The 22,036-nt window shown below is 43.4% G+C and overlaps 1 pseudogene across 1 annotated transcript; it reads left to right on the top strand.

Moving 5' to 3' along the window:
* Positions 1-1,320: 1,320 nt before the first annotated feature.
* On the top strand, positions 1,321-2,042 carry LOC311230017 (transcription factor HES-5-like; annotated as a pseudogene). Its single transcript has 2 exons — positions 1,321-1,568; positions 1,677-2,042. The product of its transcript is annotated as a transcription factor HES-5-like (transcript).
* The last annotated feature ends 19,994 nt before the right edge of the window (positions 2,043-22,036 follow it).

The following is a 22,036-nucleotide window of genomic DNA, read 5'->3' as shown; positions in this document are numbered from 1 at the left end:
TGGGAGGCATGTAGTATTGCACTTTACTTTACTTGCACTTTACTTGTTTACTTTTGTAGTGTTCAGATAACACTAATAACACAAACACAAAGCAGCATTCCTGCTGCATTTCACTACAACAGTAAATCAAAAGTGCAATAATAAATGATTTTGTTAAATGTATACACTTTTATCCTGCTACTAAACAAAACATTCCTGAGTGCTTCATATCCATAACATGCATTTCAGTGTTATAATGTTTTGTTTAGTAGCAGGATAAAAGTTTATACATTTAACAAAATCATTTATTATTGCACTTTTGATTTACTGTTGTAGTGAAATGCAGCAGGAATGCTGCTTTGTGTTTGTTGAGCAGTGGGCTTTAAGTTCATACATTTATTTTATTAGAAGCCTTAATTATAATTGATAATTTTTGTATATATATGGGGTTACACAGCAATACTTTTAAATTCAGCTGTTTATAAATTCATAAAGTTGAAATTGCATTACTAAATGCATTTGAAATGGAATAAAAACAAAGTTACAACAAATTATAATTGTTTATATACCTTGTGACTATTAGGGCTATTTGAGTGATGGGGTACTACTGGCGGGACTGCCGATAAACAATGCGGCCCCCCAGATTGATTGTGGACATTTTGTGGCCCTCACCATATACAAAGTTGCCCACCCCTGGTCTAGCTATAGCGGGTAACAGGTTTGATCACTTGCCAATGTGCCCGTCCCTGTAATCTCTTTGAGCAAGGCACTGACCCTCTACCTGCATCATGGGCGCTCACTGTAAATGGCTTATCTTTCAGATTCAGATAATTTTATTGTCAAATAATTTCTTTTACATACATTCTGTGAGGAAAAGGGGTTCTTGTGGAGCCCAATAGCGAACACAGGAGGAGAGAGAATGGAGTGGTTTAGGGTGTTTTAATAGTTACCCCCAAACAGACAAGTATCAACTGTAGGAATGTATAACAGGAGGGGATGAATGTTCTTGGGGGGGTAGCACAGGTGTACTCCTTGTGCAGTACGAGATGGTCCTTGAGCAGGTGCACTCCTCGTGCAGTAGGAGAGGACAGTAGACACTGGCTGTGTCAGGGTTGATAACAGGAACTCCGTAGTCAGGCACCAGGGGTGTGTGACAGGATGATGAGCGTGTGCTCTACTGTGTCATTGATCCCAACATCAGGCGGCAGACTTGGTCTCTTTACAGGGTCACCACTTTCCCAGATTCACACAGAGCTATGTGAGTCTCTCTCCATCACCCCCAGCCCTCCACCTGGTCCCCTGAGACCTAACCATTGTCCCCCAGCAATAAGAGCAGTGAGCATGTGGCAGCTCCACATTCCTCATTGTCCAACCAAGCTCTCCCATTGGCTGCAGACTGTGAGAAACTCCAACCAAACCAAGACCCACACATTCATATGTAGATTGGGGACTATAAGTAGGAGTGAAGAAGCCAGTAGAGACCAGATTCACTCTACACAGGGACCTCTACTGCACAGAGACCAGCCATGGCTCCTACAATCACTGCAGCAAGGAACTATTCTAAGGAGCACCTGACTCTGACCAACAAGGTAAATTGAGGTTCATGGAGTTTTAAACACAGTGATTGATCGTTAATGTACATGCTTGTGTTTTCCTCCTGAATAAGTTTATTAATGACTTCTTTCTTCTTTCTGCAGTTGAGAAAACCACTTGTGGAGAAGTTGCGCAGAGAGCGAATCAACAGCAGCATTGAGCAGCTCAAGTCTCTCCTGGGTCCAGAGTTCCTCAACCAACAGCCTGACTCCAAGCTGGAGAAAGCTGACATCCTGGAGATGACAGTTTGCTTGCTGAGACGACAGCAGCAGTACCAGACAGTGAGCTCCTCCTCCTGCTCAACAGCTGTCAATCAAGGTTACGCCAGATGTGTCCAAGAGACGGTGCACTTCCTGTCCAAGGATGAGATGAAGACACAGTCCCACAGAAGACTGTTGAACCACGTCCAGAACCTGCAGTCATCCTCTGATAAGAATATGAAGGACAGTGATCTGCTTCTGCTCTGCTGAGCTCTTCAGTCCAGCCCAGCATCACCAAAGAGAAGAGGCCAGACAACAGCGCCCTATGGAGGCCCTGGTAGAGACCTGCAGACTGGAGCTCAACTGACAACCTGAAATGACCATGTTGGTCAAGTTTATTGTCTAAGAACTCTTATCATTCAAAACGGAAAGACTTGTTCTTCTGTATGTACTATGTACAGAAGTTGTGTTTTTTTATCTACTTATTTGGTTTGGTTTTCAGACTTTTTTATGTGCACAGATGCATTTCCTGAGGAAAAGATCAAACTTGACCATAGCATGTTTCTTTTACAAGAGAACAGCTTGTCAGCATTTTGCATGAATCAATCAGGTTTTTACTGATTATGAAATATACTATCAAGACATGTATAGCCTGATAGTTAGTGATCAATTTGAATATTTGAATATTCACTTTTGCGTCAACACTCCCATAATGGGCTTCATCTCAATCTTTTAATCTATGATTATGTAGGACTTGCTCTGTTTTAAGGGCAGCCTTTATATATATATATATATAATTTGGTTGAAATGGAATACTTATTAATATCACAGTTTTATTGTGACTGCCATTATTATGACAATGTCTATGTTTATCCCTATTTACCCAACTGGGTACAAACCTGTTATCATCACTCTGTGATTAGCTATATCTGATCTAATTTAAGATCTATTTTTTAATCCTTTGCCTTTGTTACAAAGTGCAAAATATTATGTTATTTTTTAACAAAGTATGATATAAGACAGAATAATATTTATTCACAATATAAATATTGCTGATTTTATTGAATGTGTCTTTTGTAAAGACAGTTGTTCAGTGTATAACCTCTACTCTAATTGAGTACAATGTGTCCTTGGAGAGCTGTCCAAGCTTTAGTTATGATGTATCATCACTGTTTATCTTCAGTAGAAGCATTTATGATGTGGCTCATTGAGTATCTCTGAATAAAAAAAAAATCTATTGTAATCCTCCTGTCTTGTTCGTCTCATTTCACAGATACAAGTATTCATTATGTTTTATAATAAAAATATATATAATAATTATTATAAAATAATATTATGGTATATAAGTCTCCATATACTTAGGCTCATTATTTGATAGATATAGTTTTGTTTGGTGTAGTGTTCTCCATTAGGCATGTTAATTACCGGTAACATTGTGTACGAGAGGTCAAGGGGTCATCTTGGTTTATTGATAAGTGAGAAATGTTCTTTGTGCCTCTGAATTAATTTCAGTTACAGTAAGTTATTGACTCTGGTCTTTCTTTACCAGTATTTAAGCAGAAAGTTGTCGTTACTACCTGGTACTTAGTTTAAAGTTAACGTTGAGTTAACAAAACGTTTAGGACTGCTGTCTCCTTACTAGACGATGAGGTCACACTTCATAGCTAATGTGATGGGTAATAAGACACGCGTCTATTGTTCCTCCAATGAAAGCTGTGAATGGACAGAGTGTGGGAAACCAGGGAAAACTCACTCACAGAGCCCTGGGGGACAATAGATTTAGACCTCTGGCCTGCAAGGGGGAGACAGAGGTTAGAAGAGGGTGTGGGTCTCTGTGGAAATCTATTTGAAATCATTCTTCAGATTTTTGCCACTATGATTAAACGTTGGGTCTCCTGAAAGGCGCTATATAAATTTAAGATATTATTATTATTATTATTATTATTATTATTATTATTATTATTATTATTATTATTATTATTATTATTATTATTATTATTATTATTATTATTATTATTATTATTATTATTATTATTATTATTATTATTATTATTATTATTATTATTATTATTATACAAATATACTAGTACCAGTTTTGAATTTCTTTTATTTGATCAATTTACAAAAGATAAAAAATTCTGCATAGTTGTATTTAATTATCTGTATGACTGCAGTAGGAATGTCATTTAAGTTGAGTCAGCTAGTTCAAGTTCAAGTTCAAGTTCTTTAATAGTTGTCATACAGAAGTACAGAATACTTTCATACAAAATGCTTCTTACTGTTACGCTCCAGAGACTGTGCTAGACAAGATAGTATCAAATAACATAATAACATAATATAGCATGAATTTAGAAGAAGAAAATGAGGTCACAGTGTTCGGTATAGACATATGTACAATGTTCTGAGTTACCATATAATATACAATACACAATACTATGCAGTGTACTAATGTACAGTACTATCTAGTGCAAAGCAGAAATGGGATGAGGTACAATTTTAGGTACAATTTACAGTAAGGTGTACGAGTTGTAGTGCAATCCTTCATCCATAAATATAAAGTGTGGGGAGTGGGTGCTACAGTGTGTTTGTTTAAAGTGGGTGTGTGCTATAAAGTGTGTGGAGTGGGTGCTACAGTGTGTTTGTTTAAAGTGAGTGTGTGCGTGTGGATGTGTGTGCTATGTGTGTTTGGTGGTTGTTGTTGTGTAGTGTTCATTCATTGTTCGTTTAGCAGCCTGATGGCCTGGGGATAGAAGCTACTTCTGAGTCTTTCTGTGCTCGCCTTGAGACTCCTGTATCGCTTGCCTGACGGCAGCAGTTCAAAGAGGCAGTTGTTCGGGTGGCTCGAGTCCTTAATAATTCTCTTAGCCTTCCCCTTGCAACGCTTGTAGTAAATGTTCTGGAGGGTGGGGAGCCCCCCTCCAATTGTGCGTTCGGCTGAACGTGTCACTCTTTGTAGTCTGCTTTGGTCTTTTGCAGTGCTATTCCCAAACCAGGAGGTGATGTTGCCGGTCAAGATGCTCTCTATTGTACATGAGTAGAAGTTCTTAAGGATCTTCTGGCTGACTTGGAACTTCCTTAGGCGCCTGAGGAAGTAGAGGCGTTGTCGTGCCTTCTTCACCACACTGTTAATGTGTGTGGTCCATGTCAAGTCCTCGGATATGTAGGCTCCGAGGTACTTGAAGCTGTTGACTCTCTCAACCGGTGCCCCGTCGATGCTGAGGGGGCTGTAGTCCTTGACCCCCGACCTCCTGAAGTCCACAATCATCTCCTTTGTTTTGCTGACGTTCAGGGAGAGGCTGTTTTCCTGGCACCATCCCGCCAGGACCTTGACCTCTTCCAGGTAGGCCCTCTCGTCGTTGGCAGAGATCAGGCCCACCACCACTGTGTCGTCAGCAAATTTGACGATTGTATTGCTACTCCGCTGAGCCACACAGTCGTGTGTGTACAGGGAGTAGAGGAGGGGACTCAGAACACAGCCCTGGGGGGCCCCTATGTTGAGGGTGATGGATGAGGAGGTGCAGTTGCCTGCTCTCACCACCTGGGGTCTGCCAGTCAGGAAGTCCAAGACCCACTGGCAGAGGTCATAGCCCAAGCCCAGGTCCCTGAGCTTGGCTATGAGTATGGAGGGGACTATGGTATTGAATGCCGAGCTGTAGTCGATGAATAGCATTCTCACATAGTTCCCCTGCCTCTTGTCCAGGTGTGATGCTGCTGTGTGCAGCACATGGGATATGGCGTCCTCCGTGGACCTGTTGGGGCGGTATGCAAATTGCAGGGGGTCCATGTTGATGGGGAGGGAGGAGCAGATGTAGCCCTTTACTAGCTTCTCGAAGCACTTCATGGCTATGGAGGTGAGAGCTACAGGGCGGTAGTCGTTGAGGCAAGCAGGCTTGGATTTTTTGGGTACAGGGATAATAGTGGACTTCTTCAGGCAGGTGGGGATGACAGCCTGTTCTAAGGACAGGTTAAATATGTCAGTGAATACTGGGGCCAGTTGGTCGGCACAGACTTTTAGGACGCGGCCGGGGATGCCGTCTGGACCTGCTGCCTTCCTGATATTCACTTTTTTAAAGGTCCGCCTCACCTCATGCTCTGTTACCCTGAACACTGCGCCTCCATCAGCAGCCGACCCCCCCCCCCCCATTGCCGAGGCTTGTGAGCTGGTGTTGTTATTACCAGCATCAAACCTCGCATAGAAGGTATTGAGGTCATTTGCTAAGGAGATGTCACTGTTCAGTTTGAGGGAGGCGCCTTTGTAGTCTGTCATCGTTTTGAGCCCCTGCCACATAGCTCTAGAGTCAGCTTGTTCAAACTGGAGTTCAATTTTATCCCTGTAGCGTCGTTTGGCCTCTGACACAGTCCTCCTTACGTTGTATCGCGCCACCTTGTGGTCATTCATGTTGCCTGCCTCTAGGCCGTCGTTGTATGCTTTGGTGCGCTCTCTCAGAGCTTCACGGACGGATTTGTCTACCCAGGGTTTTTGATTTGGGTAAACTTTCATTTTGGTAGTGGGGATTGTTTCTTTCACCCTAGTACAAACATAGTCCAGCACTGTCTCCGTGTAGGCATTAATGTTATCTGTGTCGCGGAACACATTCCAGTCTGTGTTGTGAAACACTGACCGGATCGTATCCTCTGACGTCACATCCCATTTCTGCACCTCTCGCGAGACTACGGGAGTACTTTTAATTTTCTGTCTGTACTTCGGTGTAAGAAAAATTGATGCGTGATCTGACTTACCGAAGCCACTATCAGAATGAGCCTTGTAGCCACCTTTAAATTGCGTGTAACAGTGATCTAGGATGTTACCGCCTCTGGTGTTGCAAGTCACATGCTGATAGAAGTCGGGCAGTACCTTTCTCAGATTGGCGCTATTGAAATCTCCCAGAACTAAAATGGCGGCGTTAACATTCGCCTCTTGGATTCTGTTTACCTCGTCGTGTAGTCTGGAGAGCGCAACCTTGTTGCTGGCTTCAGCTTGCGGTGGAATATACACTCCGACCAGGACGATCGCCGTTAACTCCCTCGGGAGGAAGAAAGGACGACACTTGATGGTTATATATTCCAGTTCTGGGGAGCAGTGGTTGGATAGTTCCTTCACGTTCGTTGGGTCACTCCAATTTTTGTTAAACATGAAGGCAATACCCCCTCCACGTTGTTTACCGGACTCTGATGATGACCGATCCTTTCTATGGATAAAGAAGTGATCCGCTGGTTGAATCGCGTGATCTGGAACCTCCGGCGTCAGCCATGTTTCGGTGAAGCAAAGGACATTGCAGTCCCTAACGTCTCTTTGATATTGAATCCTTGCTCGGATGTCATCCAGTTTATTGTCTATTGATTGTACATTGGCTAGCAATATACTGGGAAGTGGTGTACGATGGCGTCTGGATCTCAGCCTGTTTCGGATCCCAGCCCTCTTTCCTCGTCGTCTTTTCCTGGGCTCTGGGAACAAAGGGTCTGGTCCTAATCTCCGGAGGATTTCTTCAGGCCATTGATGTGGTTCGGAAAGCTGATCCAGCGAGTAATCCAGTTGGTAAGTTTCCCGTAATCCAATGTCTATGAGTGACTGACGGTCATATACATTAAATGCACCAACAGTTGGTACGCACAAAACTCTAAAAACTATAAATATTAACAAAAGTAAACACAGTCTCGACGGAGCGAACAGAGAGGCAGCCGAACGGGGCGGCGCCATCATCATCATCATCAACAGTGTTTTCACCTAAAACATAATTTTTTACAATATTCAACTGTAGAAAAAAACGTTTATTTGAACTTAATAATTGTGCTGTACTTTCATTGAGCAGAAGGCAGCCAGGTCAGCACTTATTTCTTTGGCTATTTTGAAGGGCCATGCATTTCAGTCATTCTTCTCGTTCAAAATTACATCAGCTGAAACTCCATTGTGTTATCCAAACATGTCATTCATCTAATAATATGCTTTACTAACCTTGCATGGCAGCCAGCTTTACAAGATCACTCATCTTGTCAGGCTTCAAGTCATGCGCCTGGGCACTAGCCAGAGTGGTTTGTATTAAATAGTATTTTGAGGACTCACTGACGTCTACAGGCAAACCTGCCATGTATTTTTCTTTTAAAGAGCCATTCCTATTCCAAACCATTTCAAAAGAAAACTTCCCAGATGGTTCTGGGTCAGGTTAATACTTTACCGCATTGCAACCATTACAACAAGTGCAAACATTTGATATATTTCTATACATCACCTTAAGGAGGGGGAGAGACTACAAGCCCTAATGTGGTGCACATATGCCTACCCAGAAGGCCTTTGTGGTCTCAAACAAGGGACTAAACACGTTTCGCAATTATGCCACATCAATGTGGAACGCCCTACCCAAAGCTGTAAAGGAATGTGAATCACTACCCACTTTCAAAAACACTCTCAAAAAACACCTAAGGGAGACTGCAACTCGAAACTGGCCCCTGTAAATGTCCGAACACAACCCCCTCCAATGTACAGTAAATTACCAAGTATGGTCTTGTCAATAATCCAATGTACAGTGTTGTTTGTACAGTTGTACAGTGTCCCCCACCCACCCCTCCTACCCACCCCCCCCCCCCCACCCACCCAACCACCTCCAATGTACAGTCCCCACCCACCCCTCCTACCCAACCCCCCCCCCCCCACTCCTACCCAACCCCCCCCCCCCCCACTCCTACCCCCCCCCCCCCCAACCACCTCCAATGTACAGTCCCACCCCCACCTACCCAATCCAATGTACAGTTTCTACGCCTAATGTATATACTCTTTTCTTTCTGGACTCTTTTTGTATCACAAATACAGTACTGTAATTGCAAATCTGGTATGTCATAAATGTATAGATGTAGCAGTACTGTCTATCTGTATGTCATGTATGTCATATATGTTACGATGAATTGGAAATGGGGGACCCTGGTGTAAACAAGACGAAAGTCTTTCTCTGGTCTGCATCCCCTTAACAATTGTATGTATTGAGCTGTACTGCACTGTACCCATTCTGCAATCTGTTAATAAAGTTTTCATTCATTCATTCATTCATGAAGACCGGGATGCTTTAAACACATGCGTACTATGGTCATAGACTCTCTTTGTGAAGCCAGGATACATAGCATGCTGGTCGCTAATCTTACCACTCGGTTTCCAGTGCTGTGTTGTGTCAAATGGAACATCAAATAAAATCACGTAGCATTCCAGCTAACACCATTAATGTTAGCTTGCTAACTACAGTCAAATGGGTTTATATTATTAGCATGCTAGTGACTAGGTATCATATGCTTCTAGTCTTGACCTGCTGGTGATAACATTTTAAGTTATTACAGCTTGAGCCCTGCAAGAGACTTATAGTAAGACAACTCTTTGTAATATAGCCTTTATTTTCATATATTGATATTTAATACACACCAAGGTTTTTACATGGTCCATCTGAGTGAGGAGTTAATACACACCTAGGTTTACATGGTCCATCTGAGTGAGGAGTTAATACACACCAAGGTTTACATGGTCCATCTGAGTGAGTAGTTAATACACACCTAGGTTTACATGGTCCATCTGAGTGAGGAGTTAATACACACCTAGGTTTACAGAGACCATCTGAGTGAGGAGTTAATACACACCTAGGTTTACAGAGGCCATCTGAGTGAGGAGTTAATACACACCTAGGTTTACATGGTCCGTCTGAGTGAGGAGTTAATACACACCTAGGTTTACAGAGTGTGAGGATTGGTTCTTTCCCCACCACAGGCTTCTTAAGGTACTGTGATGATTGGTCCGTTCCCCGCCACACGCTCCGTTCCTTTAAGGTACTGTGAGGATTCTGTGATGATTGGTCCGTTGCCGAATGCACACTTCTAAGTCAAGTATCAATTACCATCACGCACCTGATGTGTGTTCTAATCAGCGCCCCAGAGGCTTCATATACTCTGACCTTCTGTCATTCGATGCCGGGTCGTTTTGAGTACTACTGTTCTGGAATACAACTGCATATACCTGCCTTTCCCCGTCGCTGTTCCTGTCTCCTTTCTCTCCAGGACCTTTTTGTGGAGAACCGCTGTGGAGAACCTGGTTCACCGTTTGGAGCTGTGGGATATTTGTGGATATCCTGATGAAGAATGTTCTCAGTCAACCGAGGTTTGGATAATAACAAGGTTTATTAACCAAACAGATAGAATACATAGAGAGAATGGCTGAGGGCTTCCCCCAGGTGATCAGCTGAAATGACCCAGGTAAGAAGACCTGGATTGGTCTCGGAGGGAGACTTATATAGTTAACAAGGGGGGGGGGTGTGGTCCCATTTGATAGGTCAAATGGGGGGGGGGGATACAGGTTTGGGGAGAGGGGCAGAGGATTGGGGAGAAAAGGGGGGGGGGGGTGTCCCACTCCACAGAGAGGGGGGGGGGCACAGGCAAGGGGGAGAAAGGGGAGGGGAATATATTTACATGAGAACATTATATTATACCACAATACTCACTTTTCTCTCTTATCATGTGGGTGAGATTAATGTATAATATACCAGGGTTGTTTGGAACAGGTAAAAGTGAATAGGTATGGTAAAAGAATGGGACCGATGTAATCCATCGGTTATCAGATAATGAATAAAATAGAAAATAATTAAAATAATGAAAATGTTGGCCAATGTGATCTGTTGGTTGGCATAACAGTTTAAAATAGAATTATTTACATACATGATTCATGACATGATCGACTGGACTGCGGTCTGTGTTATTTTGATATCAGAGATGTGGGAATAGATATCACCCTTTTCTCAAAATACCTATATCAATGATTGGTCCTCAACTCTGATATCAAACAACAATTACCATAATCATTAGAAGCTATAGCTGTGCACATATCTTGGCATACCGGCGGTCGTTCATGTCGTGACTCAGGGGAGCTAATGTCATGGTTGTACATACAGGCATAGTAATAAACCAATTAAATACATACATAACAATGTGGACAATGTGTGTTCAGAAGTCTCTTGGTCCACAGGTCTCTGACGATGTGTCTCTTCTTGACGATGCAGTCGGGATTCTTGATGAAATTACTTAGGATCCAGTTTTATTTAACCTGAGTTTGAGTGTCACTTTCATCTGTGATTACCTCAGTTTTGTTGGTCTTTACTTAGAATCAGACAATTTTGTAACCTAAGTAATTCAAATGTGATGTAATGTGATCATGTGACCACTTCTTCCTTCAGCAATACATTTTAGCTCATTATTGCTAACCATTGTTAATGCTTTCTCATTGATTTCTTTCCATCACATCCCTAGTTCATCCTTTTCCAGATACATACAATTGTGTGAAACGTTTTCCTGCTTGTGAAGGCATGAATCCGACAGATGTTGCTTCGCTGTTGACCATCTGTTCTCTGTCTGTCGTGTGGCAGGGCCAAACAGTAACACAGTAAAATTTAAATACATATATAACAATGTGGACAATGTGTGTTCAGAAGTCTCTTGGTCCACAGGTCTCAGATGATGTCTCTTCTTGACGATGCAGTCGAGAACATTCACTGGTCGCCGTTCATTCCCTGTCAAGGGTCACCTGTAGCAGTGTGGCGGTCAACTATAGTGGCCTTGCAGACTCTTTTCCTGGAGCCTGCGCTGCTCTCCATCACCACCACACATCCGCCACTGTGCTCACGCTTGGCCCCCATCAGGCCCAGAGACATGGTGGTCAGGGCGTTTTTGAATGTGTTGTGCTGGTTTCGCTGTCCTCTCCTCGTCATTGCGGTACCACTTGATGGAGGGCGAGGGCCCGCCGGTGTAGTGGCTAGTCAGTAGGACGCTCTCTCTCACACGGATGGTGATCTTGTCATCGGAATCCATCTTGATGGTCAGGGCTCTGGTTCTCTTCTGTAGATGGTCTGCCGCGGGCCGCCGGGGTGAGGCTGCATGTCGTCCTTTCTGTCTCTGCTCCCCTTCCTTTGGAGACGTCTGTGTTGTGTGGCTGGGTTGGATGGCGGCTCTCCCACGGTTGCTGTCGTCGTCCTGGTTGTGTCCGCAGCTCCTTGGCGGCGTCCCTGGTGGTCCTATGTTGTCGTGGGTCGCTCAGGTCGCTGGGTTGTGTTCCTCTCTGCCTGGTCCTGCCGTCGTTCGTGGTTCAGGTCACGCGTCGTCTCACTCCTTCTCACTTGTCGTGTCCTCTCACCAATATGATCTGAGGATGATAAAATTGCCTTAGAAAACCTCCTCACATAAATGATTCAACGCCTTTCTGCTAAAGAGGAAAATCATTTTGGGATTAATTCAATTCATTGTGTAATATCATCATGCATTTGATATCGTTTGGATCCGATCTTTGCATGGAATCAGAAACATTTCTTTTTATCTTTATAATCTGTGATGTCAAATTGAAGTTGACCTTACCTCAGGTCGCGTACGATGGTGTGCTTCTTCAAGATACTTACCTCGCCATGACTTCTCGGTTGTTCTTCACGTCTCAGTGTGGCTCGTCATAATTTAGCATGGGGAAAACATAAATTCTAGGCAGCCAGTTAATTTTGCATGAAATACATCCATTCATTTTCTCATCTACTCTTAAGTAGCATTAATTTAATTACCTCTAATACACCTTGTGCATTTTGATAATCATTGTGTAAATGATTATCCTGCTTTCAACTGATACAAATAAATCTAACCCTAGCTAACCTTACTGTCATGCATTTGTCCTAATAAACTAACCTACACTGTAGCACTCAACACTTTGATGACCATTGTTACTCAGCTGATAGAGTTGTGCCCTTTTTGATGTCCTGTCATACAGAACCTGTGAGTCGCTTTTGGATAAAAGTGTCAGCTAAATGATCAATGTACGTGTCTACCTTTTACATTTAGATAATTGTGCTCCAATTTTGGTGGTTGATATTAGCAGTCATGGAAAGTAATTGAAATTTTTTGTAAGGAGTTATTGGTTAAGCAGAGAATAGAAGGAAGAGATTGCAAGTAAAGTTGTTTTCATCATTAATCTTTCATCTCGGGCACTTCTCTCTAATTCGTGTGCCTCTTGAAAAGAGATGATGAAAACAACTGGTTGGTTATTGTTAGTATGGGAATTAGGTAGACTTTCATGACTGCAACATCATCACTTGTGTCTGATTCATGTTAATTAAGTGGTTCCATCCATTGTTATCCATTGTCAGGTGAGTCCACCAAGCCTGTGGTCAGAGTGCAGGCATTTGCATTGTCTTTCAGCTCCACACCACCTTCGGTTGACTCTTGTGTTAACATGCAAATCGTTGGAGTTTCTGTCTTTTGTGATACACTTTGGGTGTAGACCTGCACTGTTCTGCATTTCGCCTCAGAGCCAGACTGAAAATACAAACACATGTTAATTTTCCACTCTTTTCTTTGTCTGTCTCCTGTCCTGCGTTTTCAAGTGCCCATCCTGAATAGTGTCTGCTATCGTCTCACAATTGATTTCCCTTTAGCTCCAAACTGATTTGTGTTCAAATGTAGATGAACTCAGTCTGTCTCTTGATTGTCTGTTTGCTTCCTGTAAACACAATTTACATGTGGGTGTTTGGATGCAGATTTGTTTTAAATGGTCAATCGATTGTCTCTCAACTCCACATCGTCCTCAGCTGGCAGAATGACCAAGATGGCGCCGCTATGCCCGGCCGCCTGTCTGTACTCTCCGTCGAGATTGTGCTTACTTTTGTTAATATTTATAGTTTTAAGAGTTTTGTCTGTACCAACAGTAGGTGCATTTAATGTGTATGACCGTCAGTCACTTATAGACATCGGATTACGGGAAACTTACCGATTGGATTACTCCCTGGATCAGCTTTCTGAACCGCAGCAATGGCCTGTTGAGATCCTGAGATCACCAGGACCAGGTCTTGACCCAAGGAACAAAGGAACCACCAGACGGCGTGGGAAGAGAGCTGGGATCCGTAACAGACTGAGAACCAGAAGACACCGAACGCCACTACCCAGTATATTGCTAGCCAATGTACAATCAATTGACAATAAACTGGACGACATCCGAGCAAGGATTCAATTCCAGAGAGACGTTAGAGACTGCAATGTTCTCTGCTTCATTGAAACGTGGCTGTCGCCAGAAACCCCAGACCACGCTATACAACCGGCCGATCACTTCTTCATCCACCGCAAGGACAGATCAGCAGAGTCCGGCAAACAGCGTGGAGGAGGTATCGCCTTCATGTTTAATAACAATTGGAGCGATCCAGCCAACGTGAAGGAATTATCGAACCACTGCTGCCCAGACCTGGAATATATAACCATCAAGTGTCGTCCTTTCTTCCTCCCGAGGGAGTTAACGGCGATCGTCCTCGTCGGAGTGTATATTCCACCGCAAGCCAGCAATAGTGTCGCGCTCTCCAGATTCCACGATGAGGTAAATAGAATCCAAGCGGCGAACGCTAACGCCGCCATTATAGTAGTGGGTGATTTCAATAGCGCCAATCTGAGAAAGGTTTTACCTGACTTCTATCAGCATGTGACTTGTAACACCAGAGGCGGTAACATCCTAGATCACTGTTACACGCAATTCAAGGGTGGCTACAAGGCTCATTCTGCTAGTGGCTTTGGTAAGTTGGATCACGTTGCCATTTTCCTTTCACCAAAGTACAAACAGAGAATCAAAAGCACTCTGTAGTCTCGCGAGAGGTGCAGAAATGGGATTTGACGTCAGAGGAGACGCTCCAGGCTGCGTTTGACTGCACAGACTGGAGCGTGTTCCGCGACACAGATAACATTAATGTCTACACGGAGACAGTGCTGGACTATGTTTGTACTTTGGTGGAAGAAACAATCCCCACTACCACAATAAGAGTTTACCCAAATCAAAAACCCTGGGTAGACAAATCCGTCCGTGAAGCTCTGAGAGCGCGCACCAAAGCATACAACGACGGCCTAGTGGCAGGCAACATGAATGACCACAAGGTGGCGCGATACAACGTAAGGAGGACAGTGACAGAGGCCAAACGGCGCTACAGGGATAAAATTGAACTCCAGTTTGAACAGGCTGACTCTAGAGCTATGTGGCAGGGGCTCAAAACGATGACAGACTACAAAGGCGCCTCCCTCAAACTGAACAGTGACATCTCCTTAGCAAATGACCTCAATACCTTCTATGCGAGGTTTGATGCTGGTAATAACAACACCAGCCCACAAGCCACGGCAATGGGGGGGGGGGGGGGGGTCTGCTGCTGATGGAGACTCAGTGTTCAGGGTAACAGAGCATGAGGTGAGGCGGACCTTTAAAAAAGTGAATATCAGGAAGGCAGCAGGTCCGGACGGCATCCCCGGCCGCGTCCTAAAAGTCTGTGCCGACCAACTGGCCCCGGTATTCACTGACATATTTAACCTGTCCTTAGAACAGGCTGTCATCCCCACCTGCCTGAAGAAGTCCACTATTATCCCTGTACCCAAAAAATCCAAGCCTGCTTGCCTCAACGACTACCGCCCTGTAGCTCTCACCTCCATAGCCATGAAGTGCTTTGAGAAGCTAGTAAAGGGCTACATCTGCTCCTCCCTCCCCATCAACATGGACCCCCTGCAATTTGCATACCGCCCCAACAGGTCCACGGAGGACGCCATAGCCCATGTGCTGCACACAGCAGCATCACACCTGGACAAGAGGCAGGGGAACTATGTGAGAATGCTATTCATCGACTACAGCTCGGCATTCAATACCATAGTCCCCTACATACTCATAGCCAAGCTCAGGGACCTGGGCTTGAACTATGACCTCTGCCAGTGGGTCTTGGACTTCCTGACGGGCAGACCCCAGGTGGTGAGAGCAGGCAACTGCACCTCCTCATCCATCACCCTCAACATAGGGGCCCCCCAGGGCTGTGTTCTGAGTCCCATCCTCTACTCCCTGTACACACACGACTGTGTGGCTCAGCGGAGTAGCAATACAATCATCAAATTTGCTGACGACACAGTGGTGGTGGGCCTGATCTCTGCCAACGACGAGAGGGCCTACCTGGAAGAGGTCAAGGTCCTGGCGGGATGGTGCCAGGAAAACAGCCTCTCCCTGAACGTCAGCAAAACAAAGGAGATGATTGTGGACTTCAGGAGGTCGGGGGTCAAGGACTACAGCCCCCTCAGCATCGACGGGGCACCGGTTGAGAGAGTCAACAGCTTTAAGTACCTCGGAGCCTACATATCCGAGGACTTGACATGGACCACACACATTGACAGTGTTGTGAAGAAGGCACGACAACGCCTCTACTTCCTCAGGCGCCTAAGGAAGTTCCAAGTCAGTCAGAAGATCCTTAAGAACTTCTACTAATGTACAATAGAGAGCATCCTGACTGGCAACATCACCTCCTGGTTTGGGAATAGCACTGCACAAGACCGAAGCAGACTACAAAGAGTGACACGTTCAGCCGAACGCACAATTGGAGGGGGGCTCCCCACCCTCCAGAACATTTACAACAAGCGGTGCAGGGGCAAGGCTAAGAGAATCATTAAAGACTCTAGTCACCCGAACAACTGCCTCTTTGAACTGCTGCGGTCAGGCAAGCGATACCGGAGTCTCAAGGCGAGCACAGAAAGACTCAGAAGAAGCTTCTATCCCCAGGCCATCAGGCTGCTAAACGAACAATGAACACTACACAACAACAACCATCAAACGCACATAGCACACACATCCACACGCACACACTCACTTTAAACAAACACACTGTAGCACCCACTCCACACACTTTATAGCACACACTCACTTTAAACAAACACACTGTAGCACCCACTCCCCACACTTTATATTTATTGATGAAGGATTGCACTACAACTCGTACACCTTACTGTAAATTGTACCTAAATTGTACCTCATCCCATTTCTGCTCTGCACTATATAGTACTGTACATTAGTACACTGCATAGTATTGTATATTATATGGTAACTCAGTTACGTCTATTCTGCATCGAATATTGTACATATGTCTATACTGAACACTGTGACCTCATTTTCTACTTCTAAATTACATGCTATACTATGTTATTTGATACTATCTTGTCTAGCACAGTCTCTGGAGCGTAACAGTAAGAAGCATTTTGTATGAAAGTATTCTGTACTTCTGTATGACAACTATTAAAGAAACTTGAAACTTGGTTTGAGTGAGTGTTTAAACACTGCTTTGTAATTCAATTTAGAGTTAACTCAGTCTGCCTCTCCTGTAAACACAAAAAAACATGTTAATTTTCCCACTCCTCTAAGACCATTTTTGAGTGTGTTCTCTTTGATTTTGAGTTCAAACACACATCATCTAGTCTTCATCTTATACTGGGAGTAAGTGTGTTATTCATAAATTGTGTTGTGTTCAGTTTATGATGTATGATTTTCTATAACGTGGGAGTTAAAACATACATTGTTTTTAAAATAGAAATGATTTGTTGAATAAACATAGCATGTTTGTCTTATCACTAGCCTTGTGCACATTTCTAAGATATAGAAACCTATTTATGAGGAGCGAGCCTGCCTGCGCGTCCACAGATAGATTTACACATCTGAAACAGGCATTGAGTTTAGCTTTCTGTGACTTATAACGTGTACAGTAATGAAAAACAATCACTCAAGCGATATGGGATAGCTGTAGTTTACTGCAATGAGAAGATAGTTATGTCATGCATCTCTCTGGTTCTCTTTCATACTCACCGGAAAAAGCTGCCGTGTTCACGTTGGATCCTCACAGTTCAGTTCAGTTATTGAATAACCATATTAACTTACCCCCTTTTGTGCCCATGTGTATCTTTAATCGAATAGTGGTTCCTGAGGCTGTAGCACGTTACGTGTCGTCAATGCAATGATCGGCTCGTTTCTCCGGTGTTCTGGGACAATGCAACCCTGGAAACACTCTTCTGCATCTCGCCACAGCAACTCAACACTTTCCAATAGTAGCGCGCACATACATATACAAATAAAACATATACTACACGTGGATTTTACGCACCCTCGGCCTCGGGCACATTAAACATTACGTTCGCCCATGGATAGTTTCATATAAAAATCATAACTTCATGGCGCACACCGTATGACGTCATTGCTCCAAGCGACGTTCATGTGTTCCCATTCGCCTCGGAAATAACGCTTTTCAATCCATGCGGTACTCTTCCGCGAACTCTCAATAGCCTGGAATTCACCTAAACCAGCGTTTTGTTACCGAATGAACGCGCCTGTGCATATGTGAAAACGTAAACAAACTGAAACGATAAAACTATACTTCCCAAATGGTCGTTCCCGTGGGCCGGTTTTGTTGGTTCCGGAAATTACTATCCTAGTTTGTCGCGTGAATTGCACCTCAATGTTATTCTCTGTATAACGGTACTCGTCTCTCAATGCTCGGCGCGATATCAGTCGGCATACTGTGCGCATACAAACAAGACTTTAAACAGACAAACATTAATACATAAAAGTTAACGTGTGTATATACCTGGTCTGTATTGGATCGCTGTTCGTTTAGTCGACCAGCACTCTGCCGCGACAAGGCATTTATACCTTTGATCTAAATATACATCGTTTTTAAAACATAACGACCGAATCCTGAACTTCGAAATTTAACAGCGATATATTAGATTATATATACCTTTTAATCATACTCTCGGTCCCTTCAACCTGCGACTAATGTCCCGTTAAATGTACATTCACGTACTGCCGAGGCATCGCCGGTCACCTTCCCGCTATCTGTATGATCAATTGGTTAATTCAATCCGAATACATCGTTTTCAGGAATGGAAGAGGTTGTGAGCTTAGTTTGAGGTTGAAACTATGAATATATGACGTTACTCTGTTAAATCTAATTATGATTACAACAGCTTCTCGGTCCTAACTTCCCGCCTCTTTGCCAAAAGAATCACAGAGCAGTTTCTAAGAGAGTAGCGTTTTCCAATGATATCACATCTAATAAGCTCACGTATCTTCTTTTGTTGCCTATATTTTAGTCTGCATCAGCTAGACTTGGGTTAGCAATCCAACAACCTTTTATTGTGTGTCTTAGCTTTTGGTCGGCTCCAACTCTACCAGGAATAGCACTTCAACCTTTGTGCCTAAACTTTCGGGAATAGCACATATAACCCATCCTCTCAGAACCTCTGTCCAGATAAGGACCCAGGTACACGCGTTGCCCTGGTAACGATTCTCAATACAGATCAGATATATTAATGCACATTATTCTTACTCAGCCATGATCTCAATATTTGACAACATTCTGTAAAATTCACCTGGCACAGAGAAAAGCGGGAAGGTTTTAATTCCTTGCCATACATTTTTGGTCGACCATTTATTATACTCACTTTTCTCTGTATAGCTGAAACAATACAGCACGCCGGGAGGACGCAAAAAGGTCCATCACAAGTTCGTAGACGCCAATTGTGGGATATTTGTGGATATCCTGATGAAGAATGTTCTCAGTCAACCGAGGTTTGGATAATAACAAGGTTTATTAACCAAACAGATAGAATACATAGAGAGAATGGCTGAGGGCTTCCCCCAGGTGATCAGCTGAAATGACCCAGGTAAGAAGACCTGGATTGGTCTCGGAGGGAGACTTATATAGTTAACAAGGGGGGAGATGTGGTCCCATTTGATAGGTCAAATGGGGGGGGGGGGGATACAGGTTTGGGGAGAGGGGCAGAGGATTGGGGAGAAAAGGGGGGGGGGGGTGTCCCACTCCACAGAGAGGGGGGGGGGGCACAGGCAAGGGGGAGAAAGGGGAGGGGATGATATTTACATGAGAACATTATATTATACCACAGAGCTTCGCCTCGTTATCTGCCCGCTTTATGCGTTGCGCTCTGGTGAGTTTTTGGAAACAGTCCTTTTGGATTATCAGTTTTTTGTGTGTTTGGTGAACACTGAAGAAATACCGTTTTTGTTTTGTACTGGACTCAGCTAATTTTGTGTGTTAGGATAACACTGAAGAATTCCGTGTTGTTTTTCACTGGACTCAGCTAACTTGTGTGTGGTACACCGAAGATCAAGTCACTTGGGATTAATACTGGACTCAGTCACCTCTCTGCCTCTGTGTGTTCGTTGGGCTGTTTCTGATTTCTCTCTCTCTCCGTTTTCCACCGTGAGTGAAAGCTGGGAGTATCTGCAGAGCCGCTGCAACGTCACATGCCAATTCCTCACCACTATCTACTGGGAGTATCTGCAGAGCCGCTACATCGTCACATGCCAGATCTCCGTTTGTTTGATTACTGTACCTCATCCATCTTGTGACTCTGTAAATAAATACGCCCTAGCATTTGGCTAACTCTGAACTTCCTGTCTGTGCCGTTGCGTTTGAGGTCGGTTACAAACCATAACACAGAGACCATCTGAGTGAGGAGTTAATACACACCTAGGTTTACAGAGGCCATCTGAGTGAGGAGTTAATACACACCTAGGTTTACATGGTCCATCTGAGTGAGGAGTTAATACACACCAAGGTTTACAGAGAGTTAATACACACCTAGGTTTACATGGTCCATCTGAGTGAGGAGTTAATACACACCTAGGTTTACAGAGGCCATCTGAGTGAGGAGTTAATAATAATACATTATCTAACGTTAACACGAACCTAAACTAACGTTACAACTAACCTAAAGTTAGTTTAGGTTTGTGTTAACGTTAGATAATGTACAAAATAAACGTTTTCCGCTGCTATAAACGTCACACTTTTATTTTGAAAACCCCAGAAAGGAAGTCATTATATATGCTTTACCATCCTGTTCTGTGTTAGCTCCGGTTAGCTCCGAGCGTCCAGTAGTTAGTAGTATATTATCAATACTAGCCATTGGATTACTGTTTTCTAAATTGGGGAGGCTTTTAATCGTCAAGGTAAGAGGATTTTAAGTCATGGCATCCATAAACTTCAATCGGTTCGGATCCTTTGAAGGAATGAGAATATCAACAAACCTGTAGGGAACGTTAGGCTACTGTCCTGCCTCACTTCCAGTGATGAAGCTAAGCTATGCTAACGGAGCGACTGTTCCCAAAGCTAAATGCACGCACAGAGACAAAAAAGGTATGTATCTTCTTGTCTAACTCCAGGGAAGATGTTAAATAAGCTAATTTCCCAAAATGTTGGAGTTTTCCTTTAAGTAAATTGTAATGAACCAAATGAGAATATCAATTAATAATTTTTTTTAATCTTTGACTGTGAATAACACCATGCTAAAATTGACCAGACCTGAAAAATCTAAGCAAATGAATAAATGGAAGATGATTAACACTTTCCGTGCCGGCTTCCGTTTCCTATTTACCCCCTTGAATGCCACCACCTACTTCAATGATAGAGCTCTCATATTTGCGAACGCATAAACTATATCTTAAATTATGGCTATGTGTCTAATGTGGCCGTCGCTTATCAATGACTTGTTTGCAGTCAACATTGTCGAAACGGATTGTTTTTTAATCAGTTCATTTCCATTTTATACCATTTTGAAAAACGCTAGTTTCTTGAAACTTCCAGAAGATTTCAGAAGATTCTGTGATAAACGGCCTTTACACAAAAGACGTTGTAATTTTTCGGCCTATTTATGAATCGTTTTCAAATAAACGCTAGATTATCGATAGTATATGTGTACTTATGCACGCTGTAGAAGCGGGCTGAAAAATCAATTCTCTTATTTCCTGATCGCCAGTGGCAGCTGGTGCATTATAGGGGCGCTATACCAAACATTTTGCAAACATGTACCACGCATTGGCGAATATTTAAGTAGGTACAACTATCACCATTGCCATCAATCAATTGATCACAGTCAGTCAAATGCAGCCACGCTTCCAATATGCCCTACACAAACACGCACATATCTCTCTCTCTCTCTCTCTCTCTCTCTCTCTCTCTCTCTCTCTCTCTCTCTCGTGCTCTCTCTCTCTCTCTCTCTCGCTCTCTCTCTCGCTCTCGCTCTCTCTCTCTCGCTCTCTCTCTCTCTCTCTCTCTATATATATGGGTAACGCATGTATTCCCGGTAACCTGCCCCATTTCTAAGCCATATAACCCAGGACGTTATACGAACAACATTAAAATCTTTTCTCATGTCAAGAATGATTGTTATAGATGCCAAATAATTCACCTTTAAAAAAAAACATCATGTATGACAAACAAAAAAGGCTTAATTTTCATGGCAGATGCATGATATGTTTTGGGCATGATCTTGGCACCCCAATGAACAACCAAAATTAGTTTCGTCTTTTGTGGCCAATTATTTTAGGAGATAATTACGTTTCACATATTGATCCCAGGTTACCGCGAATACCTATCCTCACAATTCCAGATAAACACTTAAATTTCCTATTTTACTAAAGATTG

Source organism: Notolepis coatsorum (assembly GCF_963971535.1).
Source record: "Notolepis coatsorum genome assembly, chromosome: 6".
NCBI classification, from domain to species: domain Eukaryota; kingdom Metazoa; phylum Chordata; class Actinopteri; order Aulopiformes; family Paralepididae; genus Notolepis; species Notolepis coatsorum.
Note: the sequence above shows the minus strand (reverse complement) of the source record. Positions and strands in the feature narration are given on the sequence as shown.